This window comes from Panthera pardus, unplaced genomic scaffold (assembly GCF_024362965.1).
Source record: "Panthera pardus isolate Hobbes unplaced genomic scaffold, ASM2436296v1 HiC_scaffold_23, whole genome shotgun sequence".
Taxonomy (NCBI): Eukaryota; Metazoa; Chordata; class Mammalia; order Carnivora; family Felidae; genus Panthera; species Panthera pardus.
This window is the reverse complement of record NW_026526799.1, coordinates 5,608,330-5,630,024: the sequence shown is the minus strand read 5'-3', so window position 1 is coordinate 5,630,024 and position 21,695 is coordinate 5,608,330. Positions and strand designations below refer to the sequence as shown.

The following is a 21,695-nucleotide window of genomic DNA, read 5'->3' as shown; positions in this document are numbered from 1 at the left end:
GCCACCCGATTGGGCCTCGCCGGGGAGGAGGAGGGGCCGGGGCCGAGCCGGACCCCTCGGGAGGCCCCCGCGCAGGCCCGACCCCGCCCCAGCGCGCAGCCCGCGCTGCCATTGGCGCCGCGCGCAGCCCAGCTGAACTGCCGGGGAGAGGCGGGGGAGACGCGCGCCGACCCGCGAGCGGGGGCCGGAGCTGGGGGCTTAGGGCGGCAGGTAGCGAGGCCGAGCCCCTCTCTCCGGGACGCCCTATTTAAGCCAGGGTGTCAGTTGCTGACGAATCAGCTTAAAACCCCCCAAAGTGAGCAAACTCCCGCGCCCTTGGCGTTTGCTGGGCGGAAACTCCTTCGCCTTAACCAAGCGCGGGTTCCGTGTTCCTGAACTGAGACCACGGGCACGTCGGCTCTTTTCAGGTGCGCTCTCAGATACTCCTGTCCCCTCCACGGGTTGCGTAGACTGTCCGCAGTCAAGAGCCGAACTCTCTCCTCTGCTTCTCCCCAGAAGGTCAAGCGGCTAATCCTCGAAGTCATCCGGCATAGCCAGAGTCTGTTTTTCCCCCCCGTCCGAAATGGCAATTGTAACAGCCACAGGGCTCCCAGGAGACGTGGGTGCAATAACGTAAGTAAAAAGGCTCCGAGCACACCCTGTGCTCAGCGGTTGTGGTTGATGGCTTATCACGATCCGGATGAGTCCTCGTGCAGCCTGGACTGAATGAGCGAGCTCAGCCCCCACCCTGGCAAACAGGTCCATGTTTGTCTGTTTACACGCACAAGACCATACTGATTGGTTCTGTCATCAGCGACTAAACTCTCCTCACCCATGTTCTTGAAATGGGACACCAGCCCGGGCTGGGTTTTATTTAGAAAAATCTGACCCCAGCCCCCACTGTCCCGGTCACACCATCTCACTCCGAACGTTAGCAACCACGTTCTGCCCTGTGTCCCCAGCTCTCCCGTAACATTGCCTCAACGGTCAACATTGCCAGATGGGGCTGGGCCAGGAAAGCGACCTTGAATTACCGACTTTAGTGCTGCTTCTCCCTGTCCCAGCCAGACAGAGCTACTGCTTTGGCCCTGAGATCCAGCAGACTGGGTCCAAGGGGAGGTTGCTTTTGGACCCCCTCAAAGTCTGAGGTCTCAGTCAGAGGCCTGATCTTGGGCCAGCGTGTCCCAGAATGACTCCTAATCCCTTTCACTCCGTTCCCAATTCTCTTGCTCAAAACACCATCAAAGACCTTGGAGGCCTCTGGTATTTGGATTTATGCCATCCTGATATTATCAGGCACCTGGGCCTCAGTGTCCATACCTGTCAACAGGGAGAATGGACCCCCTGAGAATCCTTCTGGCCCAAACAATGAGATTCAGTTAATGTATGTCAACTACCCATACTACCACTTCTGAAAAGGTCAGGAAGAATTTGCAGCCTGTCCCCAGGGGCTCATCTGTTCCTTTACCTGGTAGACCAGGGTGTCAGAGGCCCCAGTGAGAGGCAGCACGGAAGCCTCGGTATGTTCCAGAGTCCAGCCCTCACCTGCACAGGGATCAGGGTGGGGGCACATGTGTTTTTCGCAAACACAGTAGCAGCCCAGGGCAGTTGAGGCAAAGCCTCGAGATTAAACTGCTTCTTACTCCCTGCCTCCCAGGGCTCCAGCACCATGCCAGCCTTCCCCATACAGTGCCTGTTTGGCGAGGCAGCTGGTGTCAACTCCTTTGGCTCAGAGAGGTTAGGACACTTACTCAAAGTCACAGAGCCAGGAAGTAGCAGAACTCTAGTTCCTACCCATGTATGTGGCTCCTAGTCTGTCGCTCTTTTAAGAAAAAAGGAGAAAACAAAATCCCTATTAACTACACTTCATAGAAAGATAGTGTTTTTTTTTTAATTTTTTTTTAACGTTTTTATTCATTTTTGAGACAGAGAGAGACAGAGCATGAATGGGGGAGGGTCAGAGAGAGGGAGACACAGAATCTGAAACAGGCTCCGGGCTCTGAGCTGTCAGCACAGGGGCCCGATGCGGGGCTCGAACTCACGGACCGCGAGATCGTGACCTGAGCCGAAGTCGGCGCTCAACCGACTGAGCCACCCAGGCGCCCCGAAAGATAGTGTTTAAAGGAAAAATGCTCAGATCCTCCAGTATGGGGTCAGCAGAAGTGAAACTCCACCCTTCCATGTTTTTTTAAAATTTTTTTTAAATTGTATTTTAGAGAGGGGTAGGCAGAGGGAGAAAGAGAATCCCAAGAAGGCTCCACGTTTAGCATGGAGCCCAACTGGAGACTCAATCCCAAGACCCTGGGATCATGATCCGAGCGGAAATCAGGAGTTAGATGCTCAACTGACTGAGCCACCCAGGCACCCCATACCCTTCCATATTTTTAATCAAACCACAATTAGTTATTGAGACTAGGTCATACGCAAGTTTCCTGTGGGGGGCACAAAAATGCTCATCGCTCAATCCCTTTGGGAGCCAGACACACATGTGTGCAATCACCACAAACCAGGCACAAGAGGCAAGTGTCCCAAGAGCTTAGATGACAGTGAGGCATCTCTCAAAGCCAAAATTATTTCTGATGAGGGAGAGCCTGGTGAGCATAGGGTCAGAGCATCCAGCAAGCTGGCCCTTAAGGATATTTAAGGTCTGGGAACACCTGGGTGGCTCAGTCGGTTAAGCGTCTGACTTCCGCTCAGGTCACGATCTCACAGTCTGTGAGTCCGAGCCCCGTGTCGGGCTCTGTGCTGACAGCTCAGAGCCTGGAGCCCGCTTCGGATTCTGTGTCTCCCTCTCTCTGCCCCTCCCCCACTCATGCTTTGTCTGTCTGTCTCTCTCTCTCTCTCTCTCTGTCAAAAATAAAACATTAAAAAAAATTTTTTTTAATAAAAAAAGATTTAAGATCTGGGAGAAGGCTGGACAAGAAGGCTGGGAGAGGTGAGGGGCTTGTACTTCACCCAGGTGGACACCCCAGGGCATTAGTTTCCTGGTATGTTTGCAGGCGGGGCGTAAAGTCTGACAGTAGCCGTGAGGGGTTGTTGGGGGATAGAGGATCAGGACTGGGCAAGGGAGGCCAAGAGTCCCTGAACCGGGCGCAGGCCTGACATAACGTCCTGGCAGGACCCTTAAGACTCCAGAGACCGGGTAGAGATAGAATCAGCAGAAATTGCAGCTGGCAGGACTTGGGCAGGGAGAGGAGTCAGAGTGACTCAGACTTCCATCCCTGGGTCCCTGGGGCTAGAAGAATAGGAATGCCATTATTAGAAATGCGAAAAGAGGAGAAGGCAGGGTAAGTGTATGTGTGGGGGGGGAGGGGAGGGTGTTGATAGCAGAGCTATTTATGGTCATTTCTAAACTGATTTCCCTGCCAGCAGTCTGTTCCCTCCCCTTCCCAGTCACCTGACCACTGCTCCCACCATGCCACCCTGAAGCACAGCCCCGAGAGCTTTACCCCACAGCCAGATACCTGCACTGGCTCCCCACGCCTGATACAGTCGAGTCTGAATTAGCTTATAACATTTCCTGGCCTTTACTTTCCTCACCGTCTTTCTCTTCTACTGTTTCCTCTCCCCAAGAACCCTCAATTTAGCCATTCCCCCAAACAGTCCCTGACTCGATGCACTGCCCCTTCCTCCCATCAGGTAGACTCTTTGCACTCCCAGGTGGCCAAGCCCACCTTTTCAAGCCTGCACTGGGGGCAGGGGGCACACAGCATTCGTTTCCACCTAAGTCATCATGCAGGGTAGACAACTCCCCAGACCCCCTCCCAATAAAAGAGCACACTATGCTACTCTGATTGTAACTTTGTAAAACAAATCTATGGATAATAACAGGCAGGGTCCGGACGACACAAATTTGGAAGATGTCAGAATACTATTTAATACTTTTTTAAGTTTATTTATTTATTTACTTTGAGAAGTGGGGGGGCAGAGAGAAGAGAGAGAGAGAATCCCCAGCAGGCTCCACACCCTCAGCGCAGAGCCCGACATGGGGCTCGAACTCACAAACGGTGAGATCATGACCTGAGCTGAAGTCAGGAGTCAGATGCTTAGCCAATGGAGCCACCCACACACCCCAGAATACTATTTACCTTTATGAAATATTCTCTCAGGTTGCTTCAGTTAATCCCTAAGAAAACTGGAGATCCAAAAGATGGGGCAAAGAGAAATGATTAAAAGGGCATTAAAAAGGAACCGGAGGCATCATTACTGGAGGGTAATCATTCCTGGAGGGTAAAGGTTTCTGCCTGTTTGCGGAAGTCGACTGGCTCATTGCCTGGGCAAGCCACTCAAGTTCCCAGCCTCAGTTTCTTCATCTACCAATGGGGATAATAACAGCACCCACTCCTAGTAGTTATGAGGATTAAAGAAATTTGTGCAGATTGAATGCTTAAACTGGTGCCTGACGCACAGGCAAGAAACCTGTTGGCGGTCTTGACATTCACCTGAGTAAAATTTAAAGGTTGTATTGGCTTTATTCAGCATTTCATGAACTGGGCAGCATCCTGTCTAGCAGATAGAAAGGAGCTCCAAAGACCTGTACAAAATGAAAGGCTTTTGGAGCGCCCGGATGGCTCAGTCAGTTGGTCATCCAACTCTCAGTTTCAGCTCAGGTCACGATCCCAGGGTCGTGGGATTGAGCCCAGTGCCAGGCTCTCTCTCTCCCTCTCTTTCTGCCCCTCTCCCCCACTTCCTCTCTCCAAAATATAGTAATCATATCATATCATATCATATCATATCATATCATATCATATCATGTCATAATGGCTTTTATAGGGGACGCCTGGGGGGCTCAGTCATTTAAGCACCGACTTTGGCTCAGGTCATGAACTCACAGTTCATGAGTTTGAACCCCGTGTCAGGCTCTGTGCTGACAGCTCAGAGCCTGGAGCCTGCTTTGGATTCTGTGTTTCCCTCTCTCTCTGTTCCTCCCCTGCTCACACTCTGGCTCGTGCTCGCTCTCTCTCCCTCTCTCTCTCTCAAAAATAAATAAAGATTAAAAAAAAAAAGTAAAAAGCAAAGAAATAAAATGGCTTTAATAGGCAGAAGAGAGCAGGACAAGGAAGTTGCTAGCAAAGAGTGGATTATTTCCAGACAAGGTTACCTTCCTATGGAGGACACAAGGGGTCTATCAGGTGGATTACCTTACCAGTGCTGAACAGGTAATTCCAGATTGACTGGTTAAAGTTCACATCCCTGGGAGACGCTGAAACAGCCATTAGGTTAGGTATTAAGTGTTGGTTTACTGACACCGGATTTAGCACAAGTAACTCCATTTTTGGCATTTGGGGGGCCTGTTGTCTTTTTTCTTTTCTTTCCTTTTTTTTTTTTTTTTTTTTTTGAGAGAGAGCACAAGTGGGGGAGAAGGAGAGAGAGAGAGAGAGAGAGGGAGAGAGAGAATCTTAAGCAGGCTGCACACTCAGCATGGAGCCACATACAGCTCCATCCCAGGATCCTGGGATTATGGCCTGAACCAAAATCAAGAGTCAGACATTCAACCAACTGAGCCACATGGGTGCCCCTGTTGTCTCTCTCTCTCTCTCTCTCTCTTTTTTTTTTTTAACAGTGGTGTTGTTCATATTGTCCATTCATTCATTCACATCCATTCATTCACATGAATGAGCTCCTGTGACATGACAGTTGTGACCCAGGGATAGAAAAGAGGGCACATTCCAATTCCTGAAGGGACCTCAGCTCACTGGGGGTGAGGGTGAGGGTGTCAGGGAAATGGATGTATAAAGAGGTCATTTCAAAATACAGTGGATGTAGTTGGAGGGAGTGTTAGCTAGTATAATCCCTTTGGAGGGCAGTTGGGTAGCACACATCCTTTTATAAAACGGGCATACCCTTTCATCCAGAAATTTCACTTTGAGTGACTGGATGCCATAGAAATACTCACCGTAAGATGCTCAGGGGTATAAGAGGAGGTTTTCACTGCAGCACTGTTTATAGTCTCTTGGGGCACCAAGGTGGCTCGGTTAAGTGTCCAACTCTTGATTTTGGCTCGGGTCATGATCTCACGTGGGATCGAACCCTGCATAGGGCACCTCACTGACCACAGAACCTGCTTAGGATTCTCTCTCCCTCTCTCTCTGCTCCCCCCCCACCAAGATTAAGTAAAATAAACTTTAAAAAAATGAAGTAGATCTTTAATTTGCTGATTTTTTATTTATTATTATTTATTTGTTATTGCTGTATTACAATACATTAAGTGAACATAGAAAGTTGCAGAGAAATATCCCATTGTCATATACATACATATGTATGAAAAATACATATATGTGAAAATTTGAAGGTTCCTAAACCAGAGAGAGCATGGGGGGAGGGGGATTAGGGGAGACTCTCAATTTCTACTGTATACAATTCTGGGTGGTTTGAATATTACGCAACAAGCATCTATTACTTTTATAACCAGAAAAAGAACAATCAAGATATATACTTTTTTCATTTCTAAAAGAAACTGCCACAGTAACGTGGGTGGTCTACAGTGTCCCAAGTCCTGGCACGACTCACTCTGGCTGTGTCCTTCAATATTGAGGCTTTTCCTCTGGCTTCCTTTCCACCCTGGGGGGAGGGGGGGGAAGTGAAGGGTTAATGAGCCTGGGGGAGGGGAAGAGGGAGTGAGGTGAGGAAAGAAGGGTGAGGGGCTCTCAGGCAATCCCCACCAAGGGCAGCTGGCCACTCCCCAGTGCTGAAAGCAGCCACCTGCTGGAGCAGAGTGAGTGAGCAGGGAAGGGAAGGGGGGGCGGGGGGGGGGAAGGAAGTGGGAAGGGTGGGGGTGGAGCTGCCCTGTTCCTGGGAGCAAGAAGCACGAAAGGTAAGAACTTAATGTAAAGTCCGGTGGAGAGGAGAGGAGGATGTGGTTCGGTTTTCAAAGTGTGGCCCTCAGACCCAGAAGGGGGAAGGATGGGGTTATCCCGGAGGGCAAAACTGTTATCGTAACAATACTGAGAAGTTACTTTCTCGGTGTTAATGTTTGCGCACCTGGGGAAAACTGCTGGCAGTTGACCAGGAATCGCGACACAGGCACCAAACTCTGGTAGCAGTGATTTGACTGCACACCGCACGCATTCTTTGGGTTTAAGAGACAGTATGAAGGTATCCTTAATAAAGCAGTAAAAATTAATACCTATATTAAATATTTACTCATGGGTATACCTCTTTCAAATAGCCTAGATAATAAAAGTGGGAAGTGCGTAGAAAGTGCTGCTGGTGGAGACCCAGGTAAGATGGCTGTCTCCTGGAAAGGCATTTAAAGGCTTATTTGAGTTGCTTTTTTCATAGAACACCATTTTTTAAAAATATTTATTTATTTTTGAAAGGAGGAAGGGGCAAAGGGAGAGAGGGAGAGAGAGAATGCCAAGCAAGCTCTACAATGTCAGCACAGAGCCCCATATGGGGCTCAATCTCACGAAGCGTGAGATTATGACCTGAGCCAAAATCGAAAGTCGGAAGCTTGATGACTGAGCCACCCAGGCACCCCCATAGATCACTATTTTATTTTATTTTATTTTATTTTAAAAAATTTTTTTTTAATGTTTATTTATTTTTGAAACAGAGAGACAGAACATGAAGAGGGGAGGGTCAGAGAGAGGGAGACACAGAATCCGAAACAGGCTCCAGGCTCTGAGCTGTCAGCACAGAGCCCGACGCGGGGCTCGAACTCACGGACCGCGAGATCATGACCTGAGCCTAAGTCGGCCGCCTAACCAACTAAGCCACCCAGGCGCCCCTAGATCACTATTTTAACTGGAAAGAACAACTGATAGAGAAACTATAGTTTTTCAGACTTGAATATCTGGTAGATATTATCTCAAAAATGAATGAAATTAGTCATTTCAAGGAAGTAATGGACAGTATTTGTTGTCAATGATAACATATGAGCTTTTTTTTTTTTTTTTTTTTTTTGAGAGAGAGACAGAGCGTTAGCAGGGGAGGAGCAGAGAGAGAGAGAGACACAGAATCCAAAGCAGGCTCCAGGCTCCGAGCTGTCAGCACAGAGCCCAATGTGGGGCTCGAACCCACAACCAGCGAGATCATGACCTGAGCTGAAGTGGGGTGCTCAACTAACTGAGCCACCCAGGTGCCCAACATTTAAGCTTTCGAGGGAAACTAAAATTTTGTCAAACTTGTACATATCCCCTGAACTTGAGAGCTTCCCAGTTCTTAAGGATGTTGCTAATGAGATTGGTGGCATTTCCAAATGTGATTTTTTTCATATTGCGTAGTGAAATGTATCAGTTTTTAGAAGATTTGTATAACTCAGCAATCCAGTATTTTCCAGGTGACCAGTACTGATGTTAAAATGTTATGCACGGGTTAAAAAATCTGTCCAAGAATAAATTTGAGGGGCACCTAGGTGGCTCAGTCAGTTAAGCGCCCGACTCTTGGTTTCTGCTCAGGTCATGATCTCACGGTTCGTGAGTTCCAGCCCCACATCGGGCTCCACTCTGATAGCGCAAAGCGTGCTTGGGATTGTCTCTCTCCCTGTCTCTCTGCCCCTCCCCTGCTCGCTCTTTTTCTCTCTCTCAAAATAAATAAATAAGCTTTAAAATCTTTTTTGAATGAATGCATTTGAATGTAACAGATACGAACGTAACAGAGTAGGAGAGGCACATTGACGTTGTTCTGGAGTCTACATTACAGTTAACCTTTAAGAAACTATCACTTGTACGTTTTGTTACAATAAAAGAATCCCCAGGTGGGGTCTCACCCAGTCTCAGGAACCAGGAAACGCAGGAAACCAAGGCTGGGCAGTGGAGCGCCCAGATACGCAAAGCAGAAAGGCCACCTGGGCCTTTCTGGATCAAGGAGCCGGGTTGGCCATGCAAGTTGGGGTGACCCTGATGCTTGCCGTACCCACCCCCGGGGAAGGACCGTGGTGCAGGCCTCGCACAGAGGTGAGTCCCAGGATGACCCAGGGTGGCCTCACCGCCCAAGAGCCCGGCTGCCGGGTCAGTCTGGAGCTGCCACGCCAGCTCCGCGTCCTTTACTGGAAAGCTGCCAAATGTGTGCGTGACCCAGAATGAGAAAGGGTCCAATAAGAGAAACTACTCTTGGATGCACGTGATAACCATACGCAAAGATAAACTGGAAGAAACAAAAGATGAAGGCACGTGGTAAGGAGCCGTTGGGCTTGGGTGGAAGATTCACCGCCCCTCTGCTGTCAGTGGATACTTTGATGTAAGAGGTAAAGAGGACGAGGGGATCCAGGCTTTCATAGAAAATGACGACACTCCAGTAACTCCTCCTGCAGGAATCTATCACTGCTTCACACCGGATGAAAACAGGCATGTGACAGTCACGAGGCTCTTGGTGGGAGGACCAGTGCGGACTCTATACAACCGGCCAGTTGACTGTTTTTCACGCTCAAGGACAGTACATAAAATTTTTGGCACAGACAACATAGCGGTGCTTCTGGGAACACTTCTTAAAAAGATCCTAAACCTGATAACTGGGCAGAAAATCTATCATTTTCTCTCTGCTTTCACGTCACAGCCTTGAAGCTAGGTTATCTTTCCTCTGCAAGATTATTTGATCAGAATGTGTTCTGGGGCACCTGGATGGCTCAGGCCGCTTCGACTGAGGTCACGATCTCACAGTTCATGAGTTCGAGCCCTACATCTGGCTCTGTGCTGACGGCTCAGAGCCTGGAGCCTGCTTCAAATTCTGTGTCTCCCTCTCTCTCTGCCCCTCCCCTGCTTGCGTTCTCTCTCTCTCTCTCTCTCAAGAATAAATAAACATTTAAAAAAAAACATGTTTTAACGAAAGAAGCTATAAAGCTGATTTTTGGCACAGAAGCAACTGGAAATTTGGAAAATCGCAATCATTTTTCTCTAACCCAGTCAAAGATCAGCGGTTGAGACACGCATTCAACTTTAACTCAAGTGAAAGTCTTATGTCCTGAAATGTAACTTCTTAGATGTTCTGTTCATGATTCTTCAACTCTAAGCCAGATGTATCCATCAATGCCTTGCCTGTCTTATAAGAAAGTTGTGGTATAGAAATATTTTTGGTCTTTGTCCCCAGTCCCTGGCACAGAACTCCTAAACCCCTTGGAATTTGCTGAGTGACAGGAGTGTCCTTCATTATTTATAAACTGGGACAGAATCTCCTTTGCTCAGGACCTTCTGGACCTCACTCTAATGTACCTCTTCATCTGACTGTCCATCGGAATCCTTTAGATATCGCGTATAATAAGTCGATACATGTGAATCGATATTTCCCTGAGATTTGTGGGCTATTCCAGCAGATGATGGGACCCGAGGAGAGGGTCCTGGGAATCCCCAACTTATAGCCGATTGGTCCAAAGTGCAAGTGTCCCAGATCTGCAGCTGGCATCAGTCTGACGGGAAGGAGCCCTTCCCCTGTGGGATCTGATGCTGTCTCCAGGCAGGTGGTGTCAGAATTGAGTTAAATTGTAGGACATTCAGTCCTGCGAGGATTGGAGAATTGCTTGTGTGAAAACCAACTAGAAAGGTGTACTAGTAGATACCATAACTAACTAGGTATAGCACACTTTTTTTTTCTCCCCAAATTGTACCTTCCGGTATGGAGCGACAAGGGGGGAAGAGCTGTCATATTAGAGGCACGCTCTCGGCTGCTGATGCCTCTTGCTGCTTTCTTGTTCAATATCAAGGACCTGCAACTGACTTAATTTAAAAAAAAAAAAAAAAAAAAAAGCCACCTGTGTCTGGTCTCCTTCCTGGTGCAGGGAAACCTGGGGAGCCTCAGACGGCATGCTGGCTCCTCTGACCTGTGTGTGCATGGCCCTGCTGTCTCATCTGTTAATTTTTTCAAACTCATGTTTTGCTTTCTTCCACTCCATTGTCTGCTTTTGGTATTGCGGATCCTTAAAAATTGAATAGTTGGGGGGCACCCGGGTGGCTCAGCCGGTTGAGCGTCCGACTTCGGCTCAGGTCATGATCTCTCAGCTCCATGAGTTCGAGCCCCGCATCAGACTCTGTGCTGACAGCTGAGAGCCTGGAGCCTGCTTCAGATTCTGTGTCTCCCTCTCTCTCTGCCCCAACCCACTCACATTCTGTCTCTGCCTCTCTCAGAAATAAATAAACATTAAAAAAAAATTAAACGGTTGGGGGATAAGTCACTGGAATCTACTCCTGAAATCATTGTTGCACTATATGCTAACTAACTTGGATGTAAATTTAAAAATAAATAAAATTAATTTTTAAAAAATTAAAAATTAAATTAAAAATTAAACATTTGGGGTGCCTGGCTGGCTCAGTCGGAAGAGCGTGTGATTCTTGATCTCTCGGTCATGAGTTCAAGACCCGTGTTGGGTGCAGTTTACTTAAAAAAGTAAAATGATTTTTTAAAAATAAAGTAAGTTTAAAAAATAAAAATTAAGTGGTCTTTGATAATCGGAGGGGAGAGATTATCTGCAACGTTCGAAAGCTGTTAAAATCCTCCTTCGTGGCGTGCCTGGGTGGCTCAGTCGGTTAAGCAGGCAACTTCGGCTCAGGATATAATCTCAGGTTCATTATAATCTCAGGGCCCTGCATAGGGCTCTGTGCTGACAGCTCAGAGCCTGGAGCCTCCTTTGGATTCTGTGTCTCCCTCTCTCTCTGCCCCTCCCCTGCTGGTGCTCTTTCTCTCCAAAATAAGTAAACATTAAAAAAAAATTTTTTTAATCCTCCTTCATTTTCCTTTTTCCAAATATAAATCTGTGTGTGGCCGGATCTCCTTCGTATTCCTCAGGCAAAACAACATGCACAACAGACTGAATGCAGAAGCAGAGATGAGAATCCAGCTATTTCCATCAACTCAGCCAGGAAGAGATTTGCAAAAATGAAAACAAACAACCCTCCCCACTAAGTTTTTTTTTTTTTTTGGGGGGGGGAATGTAGTGTTTTGTTTTTGTTTTTGTTTTTTTAGGGAGAGAGCATGAGCAGGGGAGAGGGGGAGAGGAAGAGAGAGAGAGAATCTCAGACAGACTCTATGCCCAGTGTGCAGAGTCTGACACAGGGCTCAATCCCACGACCCTGAGATTATGACCTGAGCTGAAATCCAGAGTCGGACACCCAACCGGCAGCCACCCAGGTGCCCCTGAATAAATAAACCTAAAAAAAAAAAAAAAATCTGCTTTAACTTTTAACTCCGTAAATGTAGTTTTGTATAACTCCTATAAACAAAGCTTTTTGGGGTCCTCAACAACTCCCAAGAGTGTACAGGGGTCCTAAATCCCAAAAGTTTGAGAATTATGCTAGAGGAAAGCACCAGTGAGCCAGCAAAAACGGGCACCACATCATCATACACAAAAAATTTAACATTGATGCAATAATGCTATGTAACAGGTAGTCCATATTCCTTGTTCCAAGTTGTCTCAATTTCGTGAAATTTAGGGAGCAAGTCAGGGGTCCAGAATCCAATAAAGATCATGCCTTGCTGTGGTTATCATGCCTCATTAGTTTTCTCTAACCCAAAGCACTACCCTGTCCTTTTGTGTGTGGATGGGTGGGAGGTGTTTATAACCTTGCTATTTTTGAAAAAGCCATGTCAGCTGTTTGGTAGAATATCCTAACAGTTACATTGTTTCTTTTGTCTGATGGTTTCCTTATCGCTGGATTCAAGTTAAACACCTTTAACAGGAATTTTACCTAAATTGTGTCACTCCCAATGCACCCCATCAGGAAGCCCGATGTTCATGCGTCCTATTTTAGTTATGACTAACTCTATGTTTGAGAATTTTTTGATTGTGATTTTATATATTTACTTTAACAGTTAATTTTTTTGAGGTTTATTTATTTTGAGAGGAAGATCATTGGGGGAGGGGCAGAGAGAGAGCCCCAAGCAGGTTCCACACTGTCAGCACAGAGCCCAATGTGGGGCTCGAACTCACAAACCATGAGATCATGACCCTAGCTGAAGTTGGGCGCCTAGCTAACTGAGCCACCCAGGTGCCCCTTCAGATTTTATTTTTGAGAGAGAGAGTGAGAAGGGGAGAGGCAGAGAGAGAATCCCAAGCAGGCTCCACACTCAGTGCAAAGCCGGACATGGGGCTCAAACTGATGAACCATGAGATCAAGACCTAAACTGAAATCAAGAGTTGGACGCTTAACCGATTGAGCCACCCAGGTGCCCCTAAAAATTAAATTCTTTTTTTTTTAAGTTTATTATTTATTTTTGAGAGAGAGAGCATGAGCATGAGCAGGGGAGGGGCAGAGAGAGAGGGAGACACACAGAATCCGAACCAGGCTCCAGGCTCTGAGCTGTCAGCACAGAGCCCGATGTGGGGCTTGAACTCATGAACTGTGAGATCATGAACTGAGCCGTAGTCGGACGCTCAACCGACTGAGCCACCCAGACGCCCCTAGAAATTAAATTCTTAACTTGACTTTACAAAGTTTAAAACTGATAATTTTTCTTTCTGGGTCTTACAAATACGAGAAACTTCTATGATGTCTCTCCAATTTCTTCTCTGCTCTATTCCATGTTGTTATTCCCTAGTATTTTAGTTCCAGTGAGTTTTCTAAGTTCCCTCATGTTTTTCCAGTAGATTCGTCAGCATGTTTTGCCAGTTTCTTAGCTCGGGGTAGTGTCTTGTATTCCATCGTTGGACAGGCATCATTGAACGGGTCTTTCAACAAAGGTCTGTGAGTAATTAATATCACAACTCTCTCTCTATCCTCCCTCCTTTTTTTTTTTTTTTTAACTTTTTACCGGAGCATAATATATGTATTCACATATGCAGAAAAGTACACAAACTACTGATGTATAACTTATGAATGTTCCCCCAGTCACTGCCCAGCTCAGGAAACAACATCACCAGCACCCCAAAAACCCTCCTCATGCACCTCCTGGCACCGTTTGTCCCAACTTCTCCCAAAGTAACTTCCATCCTCAATCCTACTAAAATGGACTGGTTTTTGCCCATTTTTGTTTTGATGGAAATGGAATCAGACGCATGTATTCTGCTGTGTCTTACTTCTCAACATTGCGTCTGTGAAATTCATCCATGCTTTTGCTTAAAATAGTTATAATTTATTCTGTTGCTGTCTGACACTCCATTTTATGAATCTGCCACAATTTATGGATCTCTTCTACTGGGTTTTTTTAAAATTTTTTTTAATGTTTTATTTTTCACAGAGAGAGAGAGAGAGAGAGAGAGAGAGAGACAGAGCATAAGTGGGGGAGGGGCAGAGAGCGAGGGAGACACAGAATCCGAAGCAGGCTCCAGGCTCTGAGCTGTCCGCACAGAGCCCGACACGGGGCTCAAACTCACAAACCGTGAGATCGTGACCTGAGCTGAAGTCGGTTGCTCAACCGACTGAGCCACCCAGGCGCCCCGGATCTGTTCTACTGTTGATGGACATTAGGGGTTTTTCTGGTTTGGGGCTATTGTTAATGAGGCATGGTGAATGTTCTAGCCCTTGTCTTTTGCTCCATGTATGTATGAAATTCCGTTGGACGACACTTAGGAGTGAATTAATGGCTCACAAGTTACTGTGTAAGTGTTCATCTTTCACGAACACTGCCAAATGGTCTTCTAAGGGATTGGTTAATTTCTTTTCCACCAGCAGCCTATGGGACCTTCAGTCTCTCATGTCAGTCTCGCCACATTTTCGCTAACCCTCAGCACTGTCGTTCTTTTCGATTTTGGTCATTCTTCTGGGTGTGCAGTGGTAACTTATGGAAGTTTTACCTTATTTTTTTTTTTAATGTTTATTTATTTATTTTTGAGAGAGAGAGAGAGAGAGCATGAGCAGGGGAGGGACACAGAGAGACAGAATCTCGAGCAGGCCCCACACTGTCAGCACAGAGCCCCATGCAGGACTCGAACCCACAAACTGTGAGATCATGACCCGAGTCAAAATCAGGAGTTGACATTTAACAGCCTGAGTCACCCAGGCGCCCCTTGTGGTGGTTGTACATTTCATTTCCCTGGAAACTGAGGGGACTGCGCTCCTTTTCATATGCTTAATATTCATTTGATTATTCTCTTTTATGAAGTGCCTGTCTCAAGTCTTGTGCATTTTTTTTTCCCATTGGATTCTGCCCGTTTGTGACTTGTAGGAGTTTGATATATATTCTGGTATGAGTTCCCTTTTTTGGATACATACGCTGTAAAAGTTTTCTCCTATTCAGTGGCTTTACTTTAATATTTATTTATTTATTTATTTATTTACTTACTTACTTACTTACTTACTTACTTACTTATTTATTAATAGGCTTCATGCCCAGTGTGGAGTCCAGTTCAAGGCTTGAACTCTGGAACCTGAGATCAAAACCTGAGCTGAGATCAAGATATGGATGCTTAACTGAGTGAGCCACCCACATGCCCCAGGGGCTTACCTTCTTATTTTCTTAATACGCCTTTTGATGCACAAAAATTCCTTAATTTTAATGTAGTCCAACTTACTGGCCTTTTATGGGTATGCTTTGTTTCCTGTTTCATTAATCTTTTCTTACCCCAAGACTATGAAGATATTCTCCTATAGTATCTTCTAGAAGCTTTATTGTTTCACCTTTCACATGAATATCTATAATTCACCTGGAATTGGTTTTTGATGCACCCTGTTTCAGATGTTAAGAGGTGAAAAGCAACACGTATCCAAAACTGATAAAATACAGTAATGTGTTCACCTCCATTTTTTAACCAAATCCTTTATGGGCGTTTTTCTCTGTGATTAAGTATTCTTCTATAAGAATTTATTTATTTCTTTCTTTTGAGGGGCAGGGAGAGAAGGAGAGATTGAATCCCAATCAGGCTGTGCACCATCAGCACAGAGACCAGTGTGGGGCTCGATCCCATAAACCGTGAGATCATGACCTAAGCCAAAATCAAGAATCAGACACTAAACTGACCAGCCACCCAGGAGCCCCTACAAGAGTTTGCTGTGTGTGTGTGTGTGTGTGTGTTGGTTTGTGGGGTTTTTTGCCCTTTATTTATTTCTTTTTAAATTTTTTTTTAATTTATATCCAAGTTAGTTATAGTTGTTGCATATAGTGCAACAATGATTTCAGGAATAGATTTCTTGATGCCCCTTCCCCATTTAGCCCATCGGCCCTCCCACAACCCCTCCAGCAACCCTCTGTTTGTTCTCCATATTTATGAGTCTATGTTTGTCCCCCTCCCTGTTTTTATATTATTTTTGCTTCCCTTCCCTTATGTTCATCTGTTTTGTCTCTTAAAGTCCTCCTATGAGTGAAGTCCTATGATATTTGTCTTTCTCTGACTAATTTCGCTTAGCACGATACCCTCCGGTTCCATCCACGTAGTTGCAAATGGCAAGATTTCATTCTTTTCGATTGCCGAGTAATACTCCATTGTATAAATATACCACATCTTCTTTAGCCATTCATCCCTCGATGGGCATTTGGGCTCTTTCCATACTTTGGCTATTGTGGATAGTGCTGCTATAAACATTGGGGTGCGTGTGCTCCTTCGAAAAACATGCCTATATCCCGTGGATAAATGCCTAGTAGTACAATTCCTGGGTCGTAGGGTAGTTCTATTCTTAGTTTTTTGAGGAACCTCCATCCTGTTTTCCAGAGTGGCTGCGCCAGCTTGCATTCCCACCAACAATGCAAAAGAGATCTTCTTTCTCCGCATCCTCGCCAACACCTGTTGTTGCCTGAGTTGTTAATGTTATGTGTTTTTTTAATGTTTATTTATTTATTTTTGGGAGAGAGATAGAGCGTGAGTGGAGGAGGGGCAGAGAGAGAGACGGAGAGAATCCCAAGCAGGCCCCGAGCCATCAGCTCAGAGCCCGACGTGGGGCTCCAACTCATGAACCATGAAGTCATGACCTGAGCTGAAATCAAGGCTGCTTAACCCACTGAGCCACCCAGGCGCCCCAAGAGGTGTTTTTAAATAGCTGCTGAATACTCATCACATGGCTCTCCCTGGCACAGGAGCTCTGGAATCAGACAAGCGTGGTGAATATCCTGTCCTAATCTCTTCCAAACTGTGTAACTTTCAACAAGCTATTTACACGCTCTGGGCTTTAGCTCTCATGGGAAGCGTCCAGATCTTGAACTGAGTTGGATATGTAGTCAGATCTAATTAATTAATTCCTAAGTAATAATTGATTGACTTAGAAGCACACCATCAACCGAAACAATGGATCATTAACTCTAGAACAGTCTTATTTACTCATTAAAGTCTCCTAAAGACCTGGGATGGGCCGAATTTTGTAAGTCCACTGTTTTATTGGATGTGACTAAGGACAGTACAAGTACATCAGAATCAATGCCCCGTGGTAGCTGGAAACTAAAGCCAGCATTGGCAGCTGAGAAGGACTAGTAACTGAGCCACTTAATCGCATCCCCTTATCGGCTCATCGGATTATTGTTCTTTATCTGTAGAGCTAGTGGTTGTGAGAGGGTTCCAACTTTTCTTGGCTGACGGCCTCAGGAGAGAGTTGCTTAACTTCTCTGTGGCTCACTTTGTCATCTATAAAATGGGTCAAGTCAAAGTTCAATACCAACCCGGCAGTGTTGTCAGAGTCAAGTGAGCGCTTAGCTGAGGGAGGACGCAGCGAGGGCCAGGGTCCAGAGTAGAGCCACCAATGGTCACACCCCTGGTGGGGGATGGGTGAGACGCGGCCCTCTGGGGCGGCTGCCTCCAAACCTGGAGTCCGGAAACCCAAAAGGCTGGACTGTGTTTATCTGGCGCAGATCGAGAATGTTGGAACTGATGAGAAGACAGAATCCCTGACCCCGGTTTGTCCGGCGAGGTGCTGGCAGATGTTACGACCAGCGCTATGGCGGGGGCAGTGTGTGTACGTGCCCTGATTTCCTGACGTAAATACTTCAGCCCCGGCCAATTTCAAATTCTAGATATGACAGCACTGATCAGAGTCGAATAGTGTTTCTGTTACATGGTGTTTCTATCCTACAGATGCAACAGGTGTGAATGTCCTCAAGGGAATGGATACTAGTAAAATATAGGAAATTAAATAAGAAGCTATGAGTTTTGGTTTTTTTAACATAATTTTTTAAATCTTTTATGTTTATTTTTTGAGAGAGAGAGTGAGAGAGAGAGAGAGAGTGTGAGCTAGGGAGGGGCAGAGAGAGGGAGAGAGAAATCCCAAGCAGGCTTCGTGCTGTCAGCGCAGAGCCCTGATGCGGGGCTCAAACGCACAAACTGTGAGACCGTGACCGAAGCCCCAACCAAGCGTCGGACGTTTAACTGACTAAGCCACCCAGGCGCTCCCTAAATACAATTTATTTAATTATAAGTTTATATAACTTCTTTTTTTTTAATGAAGTTCTTTTTTTTTTTTTTTTTTTTGAGAGAGAGAGAAAGCACGAGTGAGCACAGGCAGAGAGAGAGAGAGAATCTCACGAAGGGCAAAGAGAGAGAGAAGGAAAGAGAGAGAATCCCACTCTGAAAGCATGGAGCCTGAATCGGGGCTCGAGCTCACCCTATGTGGGCTCAAACTCATGAACCTTGAAGTTGTCACCTAGGCTGAAGTTGGTTGCTTAACTAACTGAACCACCCAGGCACACCTATAACTTAATTTTATTTAAGTTTATTTGAGGAATCTCTACACCCAACATGGGACTCGAACCCATGACCCTGAGATCAAGAGTCTCTCACTCCTCCGACTGAACCAGCCAGGTGCCCCTGTGTAACTTAGTTTTTAACAATGGCTGTGTTTAACAACTGGCTTGCAAAATTCCTGCACATTTAATAATTGACTCTCACGGGTCCGTGTAGACTGGGTCCAGCCACCACTGAATTAGTCCCCAGGGCTGGAGCCTATAATTATGGACAAAAAACATTCATGTTTAGTTCAGAACCTGGCCCTGGACAAGTGCTGAGAACAGGCTCAGTGTACTTCTTAAATACCAGTGTTCGTTCCCCTGGGAAATGTGTTCCCTCCCCCACGACACAGCCCAGTAGGTGACCTTTTCCTTCCCTGGCTCTAAGCTGTTTATCATCCCAAACCACCAGCAGCCCCCACACACACTTCAGGACAGACCGTCTCAGGAATGCCTGGGACGTGCACATAGGGCGCGATGGCCAGCCATTCACCGAAGCCAGGTCAGGTGCTCACAAGGTCATCCGGACGGCCGGAAGGAAAACAACAGCCTGCCCCTCGGCTCTCAGCCCATGACGTGGGTTAGGAATGCCCTCGACAAATAGACCTCACCAGTCCACTGCCCTTGTACGTCCCCAAACCTGGATCTAAACTACCATTTCTCATTTGACTCCTCTTCTCTCCGTGGTGCCTCTACCCCTGCAACTCACAGAGCCCGTTGCAATGTTGACAAGTATGTGCTCTGGGCGCGTGCTCTTGAATTATCCCACGTAAGCCTCATAGCAACGCTATGAAGTAGGTACTATTCTTGTCCCAAGTCCTGTGGATGAGAAGTCAGAGCTTGGGGTGGTGTGCTAACTTGCCCACGGTAGTCTGGAAAGGACCCGGTATTTTTCCTTTCTGCCTCAAATGTCTTCCTTCACATGGTATCCTCCTCAGTTCACGCACGATTATTTTACGTTCTTTCACATATTGCTTACTACTAAGGATTCTCAGGCGTAGAGACAGTAGTAGGCGCCATGGGTCTGAAAAGATTGCTCAGGAGAGAGTGAGCTGCGGAATGGGGTGGGGGTGGGGCCGTGATGAGACCCTGGGGGCCACCAACACTTAAGAGCCTCTGAGGAAGAGAGGACCCAGAAGGGCTGTCACAGATGTCCAGGCGATGGTCCGCGGTGGGGACCTACAAAGCGGAGGAGTAAATAGGCACCAAAATTCTGGATTTAGCGATCCAGAAACCATCGCTGATCTTGGCAGGGGACTTTTCTGTATTTCCATACCAGACGGTGAAGAGGCGGGACCAGGACAAGCAAGAACCCAATCACACTGGGTTGAAGAAAGGCTGGGAGGTAGCAGTGAGGTCAGCCAGTATAGACCTCTCTTCCAGCAAGAACGCACGAGAGAGATGCTAGATGGAAGGAGGGCTTTTGGGGTGTGGCTTTTAGTTTGTTGTTTTTTAATGTTTATTTATTTTTGAGAGCAAGAGAGAACAGGGGAGGGGCAGAGAATCCCAAGCAGGTTCTGCACTGTCAGCGCAGGACCCGACACGGGGCTCAAACCCACAAACTGCGAGATCATGACCTGAGCCCAAGTCAGACGCTTAACCGACTGAGCCACCCAGGCGCCCCTGTTGTTGTTGTTGTTGTTGTTGTTGTTGTTGTTGTTGTTGTTCTAAACTGGGAATATCCTTAGCAAATTTATATGCTGAAGAAAAGGAGCTGTCAGAGGCGAGGCCGAAGATGCCAGCGAGAGAAGAGGGTGATGGCGGGAGATAGCTGAGACCTTGCACTGCGGGGTCCAGGCTGCAGATGGGGGAACATCCACCCTGGCGCCTGGGGAGGAGCAAGCTGCAGTGGGTGCTGCCTGGTGGCCTCTAGTCCTTCTGATAAGTGAGGGGGATGAATAGTTGGGGGCATCGAGGGGAGTGTTGGGGAGCATGGCGCAGGGAGGCTGCCGGGAGAGGCAGCTGAAGTAGGAAGTAATGCACATATGCAGCAGGACAGTCCCCCTAAGTGTCATCGCCCAGCAGCCCTATACCTGGACTTCCTTCTGGATGCTGTGTATGTCTATGGTCTGTAAGCTCATCAAACTCATTCTTCGCCTCCTTTCTGACTGTTTTCGCCCCCAGGAGGCGACATTTTCTCCAGGTTCTAAGGACAGCTCACCACAGCCCCTCTGCAAGAATTCTTGGGGCGCCTGGGTGGCTCAGTCAGTTGAGCATCCAACTTGCGACTTCTGCTCACGTCACGATCTCCCGGTTCATGAGTTCGAGCCCCGCGTGGGGCTCTGGGCTGTCAGCGCAAAGCCTGCTTCGGATCCTCTGTCTCCCTCTCTCTCTCTCTCTCTCTCTCTCTGCCTCTCGCCACTCATGCTCTCTCTCTCTCAAAAGTAAATAAACATTACAAAAAGTTAAAGAAGAAGTGAGGATTTCTTTCCACCATGTGAGGTTACAAGAAGTCGGTGGGAGCTACCAGTGTGCGGCCTGGAAAAGGGCCCTCACTAGACACAGGATCCGTCTGTGGACCTCCCTGCCTTCAGAACTGTGAGAAATCAGTCTGTTGTTGCCGTCACCCAGTCTACGGTGACCGGCTGCAGCAGCCTGACCTGTAGCCCCGTGTGCACAATGAGGAAGTCAGTCGTTTTGCCCAGAACAGGGCAGGACTTCCAGCTCAAGGTCAGTGATTTTTCCACTGTGTCACGGGATGGACCACAAGGTGGTACTTGATCAAACAGAAAATACGTCCTTGGAACTGGCCTCCTGGTCTCAACCTAGATTCGGGACTTCACTTCATGGCAAGCACCGGCCCTTTTCCTCTGGAACAGATTTACCGCTTCGATAATTTAGACCTGACTTTCAGGAAGAGGCCAAATAGGTTTCCCCCCCCCGATCTGTGGGGAGTGGCTACACAGGGGCCCATCTGGAAAGAGTTCTGGGATCAATTAGCCAGGTCTGCCAAGGGCAAGGCAGGGGGAGAGTTAATCCTATATGCTAAATATTTGCCCAAACTAGTAAAGAGGTGGGGTAGGTGACAAACTGTAAAGATTAGCTTTGCAGAAAAGCTTGGGAGGGGAAGAGATTCCAGAGAAGTCTGGTTTCTGTCTCCTGGCTGAGCAGTCTGGAGGAGTGTGACTGCCGATTGAGAATAGTTATGCCTATTCAGGGAGTCAAGACGGGGGTGGGGGTGGGGGGGGTCCAGAAGGGAGAAGGACATT

At 47.1% G+C, this 21,695-nt stretch overlaps 1 long non-coding RNA gene across 3 annotated transcripts; it reads left to right on the top strand.

Moving 5' to 3' along the window:
* The first annotated feature begins 51 nt into the window (after window positions 1-51).
* On the top strand, window positions 52-20,855 carry LOC109273453 (uncharacterized). Of its 3 annotated transcripts, none has more exons than XR_008416886.1 (4): window positions 52-407; window positions 496-612; window positions 15,165-15,258; window positions 20,611-20,855. It is a non-coding gene; the product is annotated as an uncharacterized LOC109273453 (long non-coding RNA). The 3 variants fall into 3 exon arrangements; XR_008416885.1 differs by lacking the exon at window positions 20,611-20,855 and adding an exon at window positions 16,490-18,196; XR_008416884.1 differs by lacking the exon at window positions 20,611-20,855 and having other exon boundaries at window positions 15,165-15,388.
* The last annotated feature ends 840 nt before the right edge of the window (window positions 20,856-21,695 follow it).